The sequence below is a fragment of the Dermochelys coriacea genome, chromosome 4 (genome assembly GCF_009764565.3).
Source record: "Dermochelys coriacea isolate rDerCor1 chromosome 4, rDerCor1.pri.v4, whole genome shotgun sequence".
Classification (NCBI taxonomy): Eukaryota; Metazoa; Chordata; order Testudines; family Dermochelyidae; genus Dermochelys; species Dermochelys coriacea.
The window spans coordinates 30,653,756-30,670,187 of NC_050071.1; the positions used below are offsets into that span (position 1 = coordinate 30,653,756).

The window sequence follows — 16,432 nt, forward strand, 5'->3', positions numbered from 1 at the left end:
GTTTTCAGAGACACTGAACTCCTCCTTCAGGACTGATCTTATCTGTTGTGCTCAAAAGAGAAACAAATCTTGTTTCCTTCAGGTCCGCTCAGTTTGTCTGGCCAAGCTCCAGGATTTACTGTATGGTACTTGCTTCTTAGTCTCCTAAATCAGGAAAATCTGTCTCACTCTTCAGGAATCATTAAAGGTCCAGTCCTCACTCAAATAACATTAATGAGAGGTTTTAGTCATTGACTTCAGTGGGAGCAAAATCAGATATACTCTATATTTGTGAGAGAATGTTGCACTCTATTGGCTTGTTGCTGCTCATATATAACATAAAATCATTCTATAGATGATCCATAATGTAAATTTTCTGTTGGTTCATGTGTTTAAAGGCCTGTACAGTATGTTTGAAACTATAGGACCAACAATACAGTCCCAGCTCTGCAGGCATTATGTTCAGATAATAGGCTCTCAATAGCTTATAGCCTTATTTAGATTTCATTTGTGTGAAAAGGAAAAATCAGTTTGCTTTCAAATGTTTAGTGCTAAGTCTCCTTAGCACATATTTTTAAAATTGTGAAACAACTGAGTAAATACTTTTTTTCTTATATCCCACAATATATAAGAATATTCTTATATTCTTGTCAGGAACCAAGAAATGTGCATGTCTAAAACAAGCTAAATGCCATTCCTCCATTACAGAAGAAGCATCATTCAGTCCAGTGAAGAGTAATAGAACCTTCAGAGGATGGGGGGAAAAAGGCAGCTAAGATGGATAGGGAACTGCAAACTGTGTGTTAGTAAATAGAGATCAATTTTCCTGCATTTAATGCATTATTTGGACAATTGCGATAAAAATACATAGTCATTTTAAAAACAATGCCAAGTTCCAAATTGAATTTTACAAACACCCATCTGCAGACACAGTTGGAATCCATTAAAAGTCCTAAATGATTTGTCTAGCTTACTTACAGTTTGCTTGTAAACTCATGCCGGGGTGAGGGGGAGAATTAACCTACTCAGCCTAAATTGGAACAGGTAACTGGGATGCTGATAGAGGAAAGAGATTAGAAAAAAATTATAAAGTTTGCATAAAAAGATGTTCATCTGCAGCAGAGACCACTACAGTTCTTCACAGTACACAGACCCTTTTCCTCAAAGGTGTGATTAGTTACCCAATATTGTCTACTGCATTGGTGTTTGGATTGACTGGTAATTAAGAAACTCAAGGATAGAAGGGCAAGAATCCTAATTGTGGATGGATCTAGTTAAAAACACTGCAGTAAAGAATCCTCCAGGAGTTGCCTGGGAACAGCAACACAAGCTAGCAACCTGGAGGATTCTAAGACATTTTCTAAATGACCAAAATAACTCTTTAACCTTTGCATTGTTTTATGTACACCTACAACAGACACATGCAACCCTCGCCCTGCAAACCCTTGCTCATGAGAATAATCCACACTCAAGCAATTTAGTGTATTTGATTTCATGGGACTACTCTAGTGAGCAAGGGCTACCCACATGAGTAACGGTTTCCAGGACTGTGCCCTTGGATGCTGAACTACTGTCGCTGCCTGATTTTTATGGCCAAAATTATCAAAAGTATCTGATTTTGGGAGCCCAACTTGAAAGACTCTAAAATGGTTTTGAAATACACTTCAAAATCTTTCATCATATGAATGAGCTAGTATAAAAAGGGTCACACTTTATGTTAAATGATCATTTATAAAGGGTTAATACATGATTAAAACATCATTGAATCATTTAACTGATAAATTATATCAAGTCAATTGAAAGTATTTTGTCTGGTTTTTAGTTATTTAGTGACTGGTTAGACTATAACAACTGAGCAAACATCTATGAATTGCGATTAACCTTTTAAAATTATTTATAGATGTACCCTTAGTATAAAGTGAGACCATAAAATGTAAACAAAAAAGGAGCCTCCCTCCATGACAGTGGAATTCTCAGGATGATTCAAATTATTGTTAATGTATGTAAGTGTACACATTTATGCAGTTGAGCTTGATGCCCTAGAGTAGGTGAATGTATCAGACGAGTAACAAAGTACAAATTATAAGCAGCCTGACTTTAAAGATGATGAGCACCTGTAGTGGGAGGCCATAAACACAAAGAGCCATGTTTTAAACAGCAGCTAGAGGATGTCCTAGCCTGGAATTTCTACATTTATTAAGCTCCCTGCTGCAACACATCCTGATCCTCTCTGGTAACTCTGGAGGACCAGAAACTCTATAAACACTCATGTCCCTTTATTTATAATAAATTAAAATATAATTATAAAGCCATGTATATACACACAGCAGTTCAAAATAAACTACAAATTCCTTAAAACTATTTACACGATTATGTCCTCTTATCAATTGCATTTAAATAGTACTGAGCAGTATTCTAAGGATCAAGTCTTTGAGGAGGTTTGATCAGTCTTCCAGAGTGTATTCTCACTTCTATTGAGTTTGTGCATAGCGTTTTCTGTGGAGGGGGCTCATTTCCTGACAAAATACTCACAGGACCCAGATCCTCTCTTTGTTGTGTTGAAAAATGATAAAGATGAACCTGATTTCACCAGAGAAGGCTTCTCTGGAGTCTCCGCTAGGAAAGAATTATAACATTCAAAAATCAGTTGGAGAACACTTCAATCTCTTTGGTCACTCAATTACAGACCTAAAAGTGGCAATTCTTCAACAAAAAACCTTCAAAAACAGACTCCAATGAGAGACTGCTGAATTGGAATTAATTTGCAAATTGGATACAATTAATTTAGGCTTGAATAAAGACTGGGAGTGGATGTGTCATTACACAAAGTAAAACTATTTCCCCATGTTTATTTCCCCCCCTACTGTTCCTCAGACCTTTTTGTCAACTGCTTGAAATGGCCCACCTTGATTATCACTACAAAAGGTTTTTCCCCCTCCCCTCCCCCCGCTCTCCTGCTGGTAATAGCTCACCTTATCTGATCACTCTTGTTACAGTGTGTATGGTAACACCCATTGTTTCATGTTCTCTGTGTATATAAATCTCCCTACTGTATTTTCCAGTGCATGCATCTGATGAAGTGAGCTGTAGCTCATGAAAGCTTATGCTCAAATAAATTTGTTAGTCTCTAAGGTGCCACAAGTACTCCTTTTCTTTTTGCGAATACAGACTAACATGGCTGCTACTCTGGTAGCTGGTGACAGTTAGCAAGTGAGATTGCACTCTGACACCAATTAGTTCTTCTGGATAAGGCTGACTGGGGTAATTGAAGTTAATTACCTAATTAATTGAGGAGGCTGGGTGAGTTAAAGAGCCAATTAGCCCATCAGCTCGACTGATAAGAAGGGCACTGAAGGCAGTGAGGGAGAGAAGAACTAGGCTTGCTGAGCTCAGTCTCACTGACATCTCTGGAAAGAGAGATCTCAGGCCCTGGGGAAAGGGCTGGAAACACAGGGGACACTACACAGCATTACTGCACAGGACCATAAAGGTGTTAGTGGAGGGAACATAAATAAACAGCATGGTGTCGATATACAGTCACTGGAGTTAGTCATTTATGTGATGCTAGAAGACAGGAGCAGAGTGCACCCTACTACATAGCCCCACATAGAATCTTATTTGGTCTTTGCAGATCTCCATCCTGGAATCAATTATTATCTTTTTTGGAAATGCAGTTACTGCTGCCCCTGTATCAATTTTAAATTTACGGTTTCAACCATTTTTATTCATGCTTGTGCACCCAGGTGTTCTCTGTTCTATTAAGAATATAGTCTCTAGAAGTAAGCATTCACTATTATCTGATAACACTCCCTCTTGTATCGTTTCCACTACTCTTGGCGATCTGCATGCTATTGACAGTGTCCGATTTTGTGGCATCTCCTACCTTCTGCCTTGCTAGCTGGACATAGTTGCAAGCTGTGTCTTGTCACATATTCTATAGCTTTTCTAAGCTTCCCTCCTACTAAGGTTCTTCGGTCTCCCACTCTCCAGTTGTGCACTGTTCTTATGGTATAAATTTGGTCTGATTGCTCCTTTCACATCTGGGTCTTTTTCTCATTACTGTGTCAATTTTGTCTCAAGCAGTTTCCCATATACTGTTAGTATGCAAGTCACAAAGCTGTTTCTTTACAGCTTCTTAGATTCCTACTTTTGCTAAAAGAAAAGGAGTACTTGTGGCACCTTAGAGACTAACAAATTTATTAGAGCATGCTCGGGGATCGCATAAATAATAAATTTGTTAGTCTCTAAGGTGCCACAAGTACTCCTTTTCTTTTTGCGAATACAGACTAACACTGCTGCTACTCTGAAACCTACTTTTGCTAGTGTGAGATCTGAGTCTAACTGAAGCTGTACTGATAAACTGGTGTCTCTTATTAGTTCTGCTAGTTTATATTCAAATGTTCAGCAAGACTATGAACTGCAATAATAAAAGTCTGAGACTTTTCCCTTGTGCCTGGCACCTCCTACTAAATTTGCCCTTTCATATGTAATATTCTGTCTGCCTATGAAATTGGCATCAAAAGCCTCTTTCACTTTGGAGTATTTTATCTTTTCCTCATAAAAACATAACATCAGAATGGCCATACTGGGTCAGACCAATTGCCCATCTAGTCCAGAATCCTGTCTTCCGACAGTGGCTGGTGCCAGATGCTTCTGAGGGAATGAACAGAACAGGGCAATTTATTGAGTGTCCAGTCCCAGTTTCTGGTAGTCAGAGCTTAGGGACACCTAGAGCATGGGTTCATGAAGGATGGACCTATCCCCTGTCAACCCACTTATATTTTGACCTTCACAATGTGCCTTGGCAATGAGTTCCACAGGTTGATTGTGCATTGCGTGAAGAAGTACTTCCTTATGTTTGTGTTAAACCTGCTGCCTGTTAATTTCATTGGTTGGACCCCTAGTTCTTGGGTTCTGTGAATGGGGAAATAATACTTCCTACTTTATTTTCTCCAGGCCATTCATGATTTTATAGACATCTCTCATATCCCCCCCTTAGTTGTCTCCTTTCTAAGCTGAACAGTCCCAGCCTTTTTAATCTCTCCTCAGATGGAAGTTGTTCCCTATTCCTAATGATTTTTGTTGCCCTTCTCTGTACCAGTTCCAACTCTAATATACCTTTTTTGAGATTGGGAAACCAGAACTGCATGCACTTTTCTAGCTGTGGGCACACCCTGGCTTTATATAGTGGCATTATGATCCTCCAATAGGGAGTAGCGTGCACAGGTTATCAGCAGCAGCATCACCCATGGCAAATATCAGGGCATTACATGGAATTCTTCTGCTTTCTCTGTTAAAACAGAAGTCATCTAGAATTGCTCAAATCTATGGACCTCAACTGCCTGAGTTGCCAAAATCAGACTTCTCTCACAGACCCATTTGTACTATGGGCTCCATTGCAGTGCTGAGACAAGGCTCTGCCTCCGTCCTGCTGAAGCTTTCACAAGTCTCTTCCCTGATTTTCCATTTTCACTGCTTTGGCAGTTGGGGCGGGGGGGTGGGGGTCGGGTCTCATCTTTCCTTTATTCTGTCTTTAGAGAAAGGGATTCATTCACTTCTGAAACCATGTAGTATAAGGACATAGACACAAAGATCCACGCTTTAAGCAGCACCTAGAGAACTCCCTAACCAGGAAGTTCCTATGTTTAAACTCCCTGATGCACCACATCTTGGTCCTCTCTGGTAACTGTGGAAGACCAGCAACTCTGTTGCTACCCATAAATCCCACAGAGGTCCATGCCAGCTGTAGATGGTCAGCGCCGTTGAAATATAGGCTACTTCTCTTCTGGTGCTTAAACGTGGATTTAGGACCCACACTTTTGACACCAGTTGGCTCAGTCTCTGTCCGAAAGCAGAAGCGAGTTTAATGCAAAACATCTACCAGAGACTAGAAGATAAACACGGAGTATGTGGCAGGGGACTTACTTTACTTTTTCAGGAGGAAGACTGGAAATGTTCACATTTGAAATCATATTCTTTTCTTTAGGCAAAAATATTACACACATGTGCGTTGTCTGTAGAAAATGGCATAGTGTCAGCTTCTGGCTGGCAGACCCTTGAGAAGCACATGGACATAACTGAACTGGGAAAAAAGTATTCAGGAAGAAAAGCCCTATGATTCTGCATCCTTGCTCCAAGAAGACAGAAATGTATCAACCTGGAGTGAAATATGTGGAAAATCCAAAATAAGCCTTGTAATTGTTACCATTATACTGTAAGTGAAGTTACTGAGAAAATGAAATTTGAGACACACTGTCAGATTTGAATTTCTTAGGTCAGCATTTGGTTTGAACGTGTCAGATATTTCCTGCTTCAGATAGGGAAATTTGAGGGGAGGGACTATTGTAAATATTGTCTATATATCTGGAAAGATTGGCAGGGTAACCTCACTTTCCTCGCTACATGTAATAAAGTAGATATAAAAACAGTCTTGTTCAATGCAAAACAAAGAAGAAAACAAATAATGTTGTTTGTCCCCAGACTATCTATCTAGTTATCAATGAATCTGTTTGCAGGCACATTCTGAGTTCATAAAGCTCATATAGAGTAAGACACCTAATCTTTCTCCTGTGTCTTAGATTGGCTGACCCTAATACCATGTTGGGGGGGAGGGGGGAAGTTCAACAGAAACTTATTTCTCTTGTTTTCAGAGAGGGAACACTATTACCCACCCCCCAAAATCATGAGCTTTTTTACAACAACAAAAAAAATACATGTGATGTTCTTTTGTCTTTTGATATTTGGACTCACATTTGTTTTTCTCTGAAACTATTAGGACTAGAAATTTTAATTTTAAATGAAACCTGAGATACTCATATAATCACAAGACGGGGCTATAAGAAAAACACCAAATATCATAGAGACTAACAAATTTATTAGAGCATAAGCTTTCGTGAGCTACAGCTCACTTCATCGGATGCATCCGATGAAGTGAGCTGTAGCTCACGAAAGCTTATACTCTAATAAATTTGTTAGTCTCTAAGGTACCACAAGTACTCCTTTTCTTTTTGCGAATACAGACTAACACGGCTGCTACTCTGAAACATACCAAATATCATGAGACTCACAATAAAATTGCTACACAGACAGGGAGAAGCTGGTTTTCATCTGAGCTCTCTGATCTAATTGGCAAATCACGGAAAAAAGCCCACAAAGCCTCACAACATTTTATACCAATGTCTGTCTCTGGCATGCAGTGACCTGGGCTAGCGCAATATTATTAGTATTAATTCCATCAGTTAGTGCGAAGAGTGTTTGTTTCATCAATGCAGAGATCAAGGCAATTATATATTTTTGTACAATTGTGTTACACTAGGGGCAAATAAAATTAATTACCCATAAACTGCATCTTGAAAGTAGCATGTTTTGGAAACAGCAGCTTCCCCGCATCCATCTCTTTGGAATGTCACTTTAGAGGACTCTAAAAGAAAATGTCTTCTTGCAAAATCCCAGGAGAGATAAATCCACTATCATATTTCTTACAGTTTAACAACAAAATATCTCTGACTACAAAGTCCCAGCCCCATAATGCCTCTACATACAACATATTTGAATAAAAGATATAATGGAAGTCACAGTACTGCTTTTTTGTACTCATACATGAATACAATTATGATGAAAGGTAACTAAAATTTGATTCCTAGCCCCTATCCACATTTATTATTGCAAAAGATTTGTATATGACTATTCTTTCTATACATAAACTTTGACTTCTCCTGGGCAGATGGGAGAAAGAGCATATGACATTTAGCTTAGAATAAACAAAAAGTGTATTTTTACAATTTTTTGAAAAGTGACCACATTTGCTACTTCCAAAACCTAGAGGGGACCTAGGCTCCCAATTTAATTTCTCTTCAGCTGCTTTAGACATACATTTTGCATTGTTTAAAGCAGGGGTTCTCAAACTTCATTGCACTGCGCCCTCCTTCGGACAACAAAAATTACTATATAAACCCAGGAGCAGGGACTGAAGCCTGAGCCCGCCCGAACTCCGCCACCCCCTGTGGGCAGCGCAAAGCCTGAGCCTCACTGCCACGGGTGGGAGGGCCAAAGACCAAGGGCTTCAGGCCCAGGCTTCGGCCCCTTGGACTTCAGCTTTGGCCCTGGGTGGTGGAGCTTGGGCTTGGGCTCCAGCAAGTCTAACGGCAGCCCTGGTGACTCCATTAAAACAGGGTCGCAACCCACTTTACGGTCCCAACCCACAGTTTGAGAACCGCTGGTCTAAAGTAATAATAGGCAGTGCTATTTTGGCAGTGAGGTGGGAACAGGTCCCAGGGATATATCTCTGTCCTCCTGAAAGAATGCTACAATAGGGTCAAATCCTATTTCCATGTACCAAGTCCAAATAAGTGGCACAGAGCACTAATGCCAGGGTGGACAGGAAAGAATCCTTCCTTCTCCACCTTGTTGGTAGGCTGAGGAGCATTGGAGCTGTTGCAACCTCCACGTTCACCCTTCACAGGGATCTTGGCCAACAGATTTATATAGTTGCAGACCTACTAGCCACATCTTGCTTTTTTCCCCTTGCTGCTGCTCAAACCTCCCTAGTTGCTATATAAAATGTACTGTCCCTGATGCATACTGGTGCAAGTGGTGTGTTCTCTGTGCAATGGAACCATGATAGTTCTGCAACTTTGGAAGCCATCTGTGCTTGTGCAGAAAAAGCAACTCTGCCTCACATCTTTTATGGCCCTGACTTGCTACTCCACAGCCATCGCCTATTTCTCAAGCTCCCCCTGCCAATGGCAGCAATGCTTAGACAATGTCATCATGTCCTGCACCAGCCTGACCCAATATCTTTCAGATCCAGCAGATGCAGTGGGTACATACGTGACGAATATGAATGCTTATCTTCATGGCACCTGAATACCACATCACGTCTGCAACCATGCAGGTGCCATGCAACCTCTAGCACCTCTACATGTCTGAAGATTTTTAGGTACATGCACATAGCTGTGATCCTTAGACACTTCCCTGGACCTCAGTTCACCACATTGTGAAATAAAAGGACGAAGTGTCCATATGAAATAGGTGATGCTTTAGAATGTAGCTCCCAATTTCATGCAAAGTTATACTACTTGAAAGGTGCTGGAGGTGAGTTTGGCAGGCAGCAGCAATAGCTGGCAAGGGTTCATTGTACAAACATGCCTCAAGTGGTTTGTCAGGAGTAGAATTCAGGCAGAAGTAGATATCAACAGGGAGTCTATTAAAAATGAAAAGCTCTCTTCTATATGCAAAACTGCTTGTTTCAGAATTTCTAATGACTAATACCTTTTAAGGGGATTAAATTATAATCTGTTACAACAACAGAAGTTTCAACACCATATGTTTAATAGCTTGATGGGTCTGATTTCAACCCATAAAATCAAGGTATAACTTCAGAGTTCAGGGACTGAGATTTAAAATGACAGCATCATAACTAGTACCACACGTCTGACATTTGCTTTCGTATTAAATCAACATGTAAGACGCGCCATATGTTCATTACTGGGATACAATGGGAGAAGTACAGGCTAATGTAAAACCAGATCTTTAAGCGAAAATGGGTATTTGTGAGGTTTTGAAATGAGTGACTTTTTCTGTGGACAGGACAAAGAAATCAGTAAGGGTGGGATTTTTGTGGATGGGATTTTCAAAAACACTTGTTAGGTTAAAAGAAAAGGAGTACTTGTGGCACCTTAGACACTAACAAATTTATTTGAGCATAAGCTTTCGTGAGCTACAGTTCTCTTCATCAGATGCATTCAGTGGAAAATACAGTGGGGAGATTTATATACACAGATACACAGAGAACATGAAACAATGGGTGTTACCATACACACTGTAAGGAGAGTGATCACTTAAGATAAGCTATTACCAGCAGGAGAGCGGGGCGAGGGGGAGAAAGAAAACCTTTTGTAGGGATAATCAAGGTGGGCCACTTCCAGCAGTTGACAAGAACGTCTGAGGAACAGTGGGGGTTGGGGAGGTGGAATAAACATGAGGAAATAGTTTTACTTTGTGTAATGACCCATGAGCTGTAGCTCACGAAAGCTTATGCTCAAATAAATTTGTTAGTCTCTAAGGTGCCAAAAGTACTCCTTTTCTTTTTGCGAATACAGACTAACGCGGCTGCTACTCTGAAACTTGTTAGGTTAGAGCTGGTCAAAATTTTTCAGTTGAAACTTTTTTTTGGAAAATGGCTTTTTGACAAAATCAGAAATTTGTGACTACATTTGTTTTGGTTTAAAAATTTGGGTTTTTGCGGTGGGAGGGTTTATCATAAACCAAAAACTGAATATTTTATATTTCTTGGCAACTGAAAAGTGAATATATCTGGATTATTTAATTTTATTTTATATAATTAGAAAAAATAGATTTTTTTTTCCTGGTGCAGGTAGTAAGAATCTTTTCCCAACCAGCTCTAAGTTAAATCCCCAACTCCCATTGAAAGCCAGTGGGATTTGGGAATCCCTTTGATGCCTTTGCAAAAAGAAAAGGAGTACTTGTGGCACCTTAGAGACTAACAAATTTATTAGAGCATAAGCTTTCGTGAGCTACAGCTCACTTATCTTATGCTCTAATAAATTTGTTAGTCTCTAAGATGCCACAAGTACTCCTTTTCTTTTTGCGAATACAGACTAACACGGCTGCTACTCTGAAACCTTTGATGCCTTTGAAAATCCCATCATAAATGAACAATAACTTGTAAGTGAAGTGAAAACATTCCTAATTATATGGATGCAAGCTTATAATTTGTCAGTTCATATGGGCCATATGCCTTCTAGATTGGTGTGTGAATTCCCCTCTATGCACAGAATGCCTGGACACATGGTAGGGATGTTTGTCACTTCGGTGAACAGCGAAGGAAGAGGCCAGAAGCTGGGCAGGACAGGGCCATCTTCCTTTATCACCAATGGTAAATTAGAAGAAAGGATAATGCTGTTTCAAACTATGTGAACATTTCCATTGAGCCCCCACCACACTAGAGGCCACCCGAAGCAAGACAAGTTACAGTTGCAGCTTTGGGAAGACCCTGATAACATGGATTCTGAATATTCCAACCCCAGGCCAAAGACTCTGGGCTGAATTCTTTGCATATCTCTACTGACTTCAGTGGAGTTACACAAGGGATGAATTTTGTCCATGATTTCCTTTTTTACAGAAACTTGTCACTGGCTCCTTTAGTTTTTCAATTGCATATTCTCTCCAGAAGTAGTTGCCTGGACAGTACAATAACAAGTTACATTCACAAGGCAACCTGGTTCTTTGACTGTGAAAATGTGTCACAGTGTCAGTTTTTTATAGCAGCCCTTGTTTAGAGTTGTATTTGGGCACATGTGAGTGGCATTAATGAGCTCTCTAACACAAACATTTAATCTACTTAATATAACTCATAGCTTTTACAAGGTATTTCATTGTAGGTCTGTAACAAATGAAATTGATGTGTGAAAAACACTTTAAAGGAGAGTTTTTTCAATATTTCACCTAAAAAGAGTGGGTCAGATTGTTAGCTGATGTACATAGGAATGTGTCAATGGAGCTCTTCCATTTAAATCAGCTGAAAATCTGGCCCAATATTGTGAGGCTACTGCCCACTGGAGTCAACAGGAGTTATTCTACTGCTTCAGTGGGATTTGGATCGGCCCTTGGTCTCTTTGTCCAATTTAAAAATACAATCAAAAGTAAAACCAGCAGCTACTCCCCACCCCTAAATCAAAAATAAACAAGCAAAATTAAAAGCCCAATAATATTCTCCTTCCTTACACACACACACCAGCCCCTCTCATGTCTCTCCTTCCCCAAATGCCTGAGTAAATAGATGGGCCTGCCCTGAAGATCACTAAATCCTGGATATTCTGGACCAAGTGGGATAGCTAATATTTAAGTTGAGGGCCCCTCATGGAACATTCTATTGTCAGCTCTTTCTTTTGTACTGAGAGGGCTCCATCTGGAGTACCTCTGTGGGTTACAACTAATGTAATGTGGCCTGGAGGGTAAGGCGGTTTCTAAAAGAGGCTGATCCTAAGCCTGGTTTAGACACATCACTTAATAAACAGGCTGCTGCAGTTCACCCCACCCACTCCTGGCTTCAGTTTCTGGATTGTGTCTGTAAAGTTTCTAGAAATTTCTGCAGTCCCCACCGTGAAGGAAAGTTGGAATAATCAGGCTATTCACCTCTTCAAACAGATCCATTGATCGAGACTTTGCGGATGTTATGGTGGAAGCAAAGAACACTGTTGTTGCTTCTCACACAAGCATTGCAGAGAAGTTCAAAGAAGTCTTTATAATGCAATCTTAGGCAAAATTGAAATTGGATTGAAAATCTGATTTTTCAGGGACCTTGGCAGATAAAGCAGATTTCCTCTCTGATACTAAAGATGATCTTTCTCTCACCCTCAGTTCTCAAAGATGAGGAAAATTGAAGCTAGTTATGAAAAAGTGTCAGTTTTCCTCACAAAAGAGCTGCAGTTTCCTTTGTGGTTTTATCTTTCATCCCAGGCTATTCTAATTTGCAATATGTCCTTGGTTATGTATTTACTTAGCCTTAATTTAATTCCTCAGATTAAAGAGCTTCCTTTTAAAATAGGAACACTACCCAGCAGGGTGCTGTTGAAAAGTCTGGTAGAATCAGCCTTCCCAGCTCTGGAAGGGCTGAGGAGAGTTCTTTTTTTCTCCTGACCCTCCTGATTCCACTATGCTTTATTTATTGTCTGTGTTTCATTATGTATGTATGCTAGAGATGGGCATAAAAGTATCATTCCATAAACTTTGGGAGCAGTCAAAATCTGAACCTGGACGCAATAAAAATTTGCTACAGCGACACATTTCTAGTATAAATAGCTTATTTCAGCAACATTATTATATCCTATCTTTTATTTCCAGCCCCATCAGATAAATGCAAATCTCACACAATTGTGAACAATTTTATTTGGAGCAGAATACTAATGTTGTGTAATGTACATCCCAACCTGTAGGAAAATTATGAAATTAAAGATTTAGGGTTATCTTAACTTTGGTTAAGGAAATATATGTGTTGTGAAGAAAGGCACTCATTAGCAAATAGAAGAAAGGTCTTCTTCTAAATAATAAGTTATAAGGCCAGAAGAAATGAAGTAGGGAGGATGTCTGGTTCAAAGAATAACGAATGAGATAAGAGGAAGTTTCTAAAAGGAAGGCCTCCGCCTGAGAGGAAGAACTGCAGATGGTTTTAAATAAAACAAAGAGAATCTGTGTTAAATCAGCCATCATAGCCCTTCCCAACACACACACTAGTGTTAAATCCTATGTGAACCCGGGTGCAATGGAAAAACTGTTGGCAGTAAGAAGGAGGGGAAAAAAGGCCTTGGGAAGAAATGAGGTTTTAAATCGTCTGGATTAGGACTGGAAATAAGGGTGAACTATCTCAAGTTGTTTTTTAGCTAAAGTCAGTAATTGGCAATGACATTACTTGTTTATTAAAGGGTATAAAAAAGAAACTCTTAAAGGGTTCATTGCTAATACCTTCTTGATCACACCGGACCTGACCAATATGGGTCTAAGCACTCCTGGGTTTAGCCTGTTGGTAAGTATCTTCAAATGCTTATAAATGTTTTGTTACTGTATGGATGTAGTCAATTGCTTATTATTTAGGCTTTTTAGGCATGTTAGAGCAATTGTATAAGTACCATTTGGCCTTTGGATTTAATAAATAATTTGTTTAAATTAGTGTTTGGTTTCCATATTAATATTAATAATTTTGAATATTATTAATAATTCCAAGGCAACCCAATTCCTGTTAAAGCTGATTGAATTCCCATTGGCATCATTGGAAGTTGGATCAGAACCTTAAATATTGAATCCACATAAATCTTATTTAAATTATATAAAATTGTGAAAAATTTGATAGCTATAGGTGTTCATCAGCACCTCAGCCCTGCAGGGAGGGTCAAGGCTAGAATGTACAAAAATTATTTTGTGTGTATGTGAGAGAGACACAGAGATAGAGTGTATATGTGTGTGAGAGACAGAGTGTGTGTGTGTGAGAGACAGACACAGAAACAGTGAGTGAGTGTGTGTTTGTGTGATACAGAGACAGTTTGTATGTGTGAGACAGAGACAGTGTGTGTGTGTGTGCATGTGTGTGAGAGACAGAGTGTGTGTGTGAGAGAGCTACAGAGACAGAATGTGTGTGTATGTGTGTGAGAGAGAAACAGAGTAAGTAAGTGTGTGTGTGAGAGAGATTGTGTGTGCGCTGGCTGCTATGTTGGCAGGAGAGCGTCTCCCGCCACCATCGTGCTGCTGTCACCTATGTATTTTTTTCAAACCTTTTATTGACAGAAGTTTTACAGACAAAAGTGCTAGTGCAGACATACTATAAGACAACAAATATGCCATGAAGTCAATTGGTGATGGAGAAGTGCTGAAAATCAAGCCCTGTGTGTCTTAGATTGGGCACTCAAAAACGGACACAGTCAAAAGTAGAGGACATGTTTGAAAAAGAAGTCCTTGATTTCTCTGTGCTTTACTGTCCCTGTCTGTGAAATGGGGGAAAATGCTAATTGATCTCACTGGACGCTGGGAGGTCTAATCCATAAACTATTAATATTTGCAAAGTGGCTAGAGATATTCAGGTGGAATGGCACTATCCAAGTAAATTTTTACAATGTGAATATTTTTGTTGCTGTGATAAAATCCGAGGAGGATAATATATTAAAGTGATATTCAAAGCAAGCAACCTATCTTTGACCTAGCTGAAAGAATTAACTATCTGGATACTCAGATATTCTCTGAGTACAGATGTCAAAGTGCAGAGTTTTTTAGCTCCTCAAAGGAATAAGTCCAACAGGCAAACATGACAGAAAGGGTAATTCATATGCACATGTAGTGAGAGGAATGGGGCAAAGTATTGCTTACAGTCACAAAGAGAATTTGCATTCCAGATTTGTTAGCAGATCGCCTTCCTGAAAACCCCCCTCTATACTGCAAATTTTGTTTTGGAGGGTTGGTATGTTTCAGAATATATAACTATGTTGAGTAGATTCCATTTTGGGTCTGAACTTTTCAAAGCAGATGAAATGAAAAATAAAGATGGTTAGTAAAACATGGAAATATATATGTGTGTGTAATATGCTTAGACTTAAGATCAAACAAAGGTGAATCATGAACTGCATGCTTTGAAAATGCCAAAATGGCAATGGGCTGGCCATGTCACATATTGGGTCTATGGTATGAATCCAGTGTTATCAATAAGGAAAAGGAAAATAAGGAATTGAGAGACCTTGAGAGACCCCCTTTACACATTACGGCTATCTGTGGAGAGCATACCTTACCATATACAAAACAGCCCTGATATGAAGAATTCCAATTTCAGTAGGGTAATTTGTTGAGGTAGGTATGTAGCTACCCCTTCATTTAAGTCTGGAGCCTGAGAAGATTTTAGCATCTGCGGCTCCAGGATTAGTTGACTGATTTTTTTGATGCTGTTAGAGAGTCAATGACTCATTTCAGGATGTGATGTGTTATCCGCGCTGGCCACGATATGAGAATTATGATATCAGTATTTTTTAGCAAAAGAAATGAGGGTCTAAGTTATTGCACATAGAAAGAAACATATTGAACCAAACTTCCATATAAAATCAATCATGTATTCACTTCCATCAAGACGATTAATCTTAAAGTATAAAAAACTATGAAATCAATGATTTTTTGTGTGAGTTTTCCCCCAAAGCAACTAGTACTCTTGAATGCACTGTTTAGGAGGAAGCTTTTTCAGCAACCAGGCCTGTTGGGATACCATCACACCATCAGGAAGAGCTCTGCATGGCTCGAAAACTTGTCTCTTTCACCAACAGAAGTTGGTCCAATAGAAGGTATTACCTCACTCACCTTGTCTCTCTAACGAAGGCAATACTGGTTTTGCCTAAAAGAAGGCTGTGGGATGGGCCTGATTATGAAAGGAGTATGGATTTATTGGAAAGAAACAAGCTTTTCAGTTTCCAAGAGAAACATCAAGCATAGACTATTTATATGGAGCAAACAAAGAGCTCTAACACTATGTAATTAGTTCACAAGCAAAGGCAGTGATGATGTATGGAACATTCATATGTTCAAACAGAGTGTTAGATAAATTTGCTCAGCAGGGGAAGGGTGATGCAATAGAGGAAAAAGAAAATATTGAGTAGAATACAAGAACACAAGACATGGGCACAGAGCTGCACTTTTAAGAGTTTCTTTTGTTAAAGTGAATGGAGTAGCTCAGTGGTAGAACAAATTAGTCACTTTCAGTTTAAAACAGTAATTTTATATTGTAGAAAATGTATTGGATTAATTATTTCCTCTTTGTTTAAGAAAGGAGTGGTAATTAGGGCAACGGGATCTTTACATATTTTGCTTTGCAAAGAGGTTCCTGACATCTACTGAACCCTGCAGTTTGGTTCTTGTGGGTTGGAGACAAATCACCCTTGCAGAGTCATTTGAAGCTCTGACAAAATGC

The 16,432-nt window shown here is 39.4% G+C and overlaps 1 protein-coding gene and 1 long non-coding RNA gene across 2 annotated transcripts in view; one reads left to right on the forward strand and one right to left on the reverse strand.

Moving 5' to 3' along the window:
* TACR3 (tachykinin receptor 3) overlaps positions 1-16,432 on the reverse strand; it is a 57,711-nt gene that overhangs the window by 33,401 nt on the left and 7,878 nt on the right. The gene's annotated exons all lie outside the window — the stretch shown is intronic.
* Positions 13,006-16,432, forward strand: part of LOC122459888 — a 96,292-nt gene continuing 92,865 nt past the window's right edge. The window contains exon 1 of the long non-coding RNA XR_006280846.1: positions 13,006-13,522. This is a non-coding gene — a long non-coding RNA (uncharacterized LOC122459888). The remainder of the gene's footprint in view (positions 13,523-16,432) is intronic.